The sequence below is a fragment of the Heterodontus francisci genome, chromosome 47 (genome assembly GCF_036365525.1).
Source record: "Heterodontus francisci isolate sHetFra1 chromosome 47, sHetFra1.hap1, whole genome shotgun sequence".
In the NCBI taxonomy this organism is placed as follows: domain Eukaryota; kingdom Metazoa; phylum Chordata; class Chondrichthyes; order Heterodontiformes; family Heterodontidae; genus Heterodontus; species Heterodontus francisci.
In genome coordinates, this window is record NC_090417.1 from 304,229 (window position 1) to 305,500 (window position 1,272).

Below are 1,272 nucleotides of genomic sequence, written 5' to 3' on the forward strand. Positions count from 1 at the left end.
CTGCTCAGTCAGAAAGAGCTGGGATTGGTTGCCCTCCTTGCTTTTGGATTTGGGAAGAAAGTGGGTGGGTACACCGGTGGCAACGGTCCACTGGCCCTGGGAGCTTTAAAGACACATGCTCAGCAAAGCCGGCAACTTCTGCGCCTCCTCTGGGGCGCCCCGACTGATTTTGGGGCACATCATTGAGGAGGGAAGCTGGTGCTGGCGGGGGGGGGCTGGGAATAGGATGAGAATTTAAAATCTAAGGCTCCTATAGACTGGGACAATGAAATTGGCAAGAGTGGTCTATAAGATGAGGTTGTAGGATATTTTTGGGACAATACATTGTGAAATCGATTAGGGGTAAAGCTATCATAGAGCTAGTATTGTGTAATGAACCAGAGGTAATTAGTAATGTCATAGTAAAAGATCCACTGGGAAATAGTGACCATAATACGAATTCCATGTTAAGTTTGTTAATTTTCATGTGCTACGTGTCCAATTCCACCAGCCTGCCGATGCCCTCTTGAAGTCTATCACTATCCTCCTCACAGTTCACGATACATCTAAGTGTTGTGTCATCTGCAAGTTTTGAGATTGTGCCCTGAACACACAAGTCTATGTCATTACTATATATTGTTTCGTCCAAAGTGGGAGGACTGCACTGTTTATTCTAGTTCCACTTCTCCATGGGTCACAACATATATTTAAATTTTCCCACTTACCGATAGGGTCAATCATAGACTCTATGTTTATCCCAGAATAAAACACACTAACCAGGTTTCTTTAATAAACAACAAAATTATCAGTTTATTATAAAACAAGTCTTTACTAGTAATGAAGTAAAGCATAAAACACACAGATTGAATTTTTAAAGTTCCCTTTTTACCTTAGCCCCTCCCACACACACACACACACAGGTTAGCTGGAAAAATAAAGGGATTTGCGTTTTAGAGCTCTATTACAGACAGAAAACCCCCCACTGAGGCTGAATGCTTGCTTATTCCTGAAAAAAAAGAGAAAACATGGAAAGATGTCTTTTGTTTTGGTTAAGCATCCCAATTGCATATAGATAGCTGTCACTAGAATCTTCCTAGAAAAGTTCTTTTCAGGCAGCTTTAATTTAGCAGGCTTTTCTTCATAGACAGGAGATGAAATGAGTTGACACAGTGGACTTCTCAGGGTCTTTGAGAGAGGTGCTGGAAAGCTGAGCTGGGTTGTGGTCTTCTCGCCTTCCTTGGGAATTCTCTTCTCTCCTTAGAAGTTCTCTCCTTTTTTATGCAGTTCAACCCC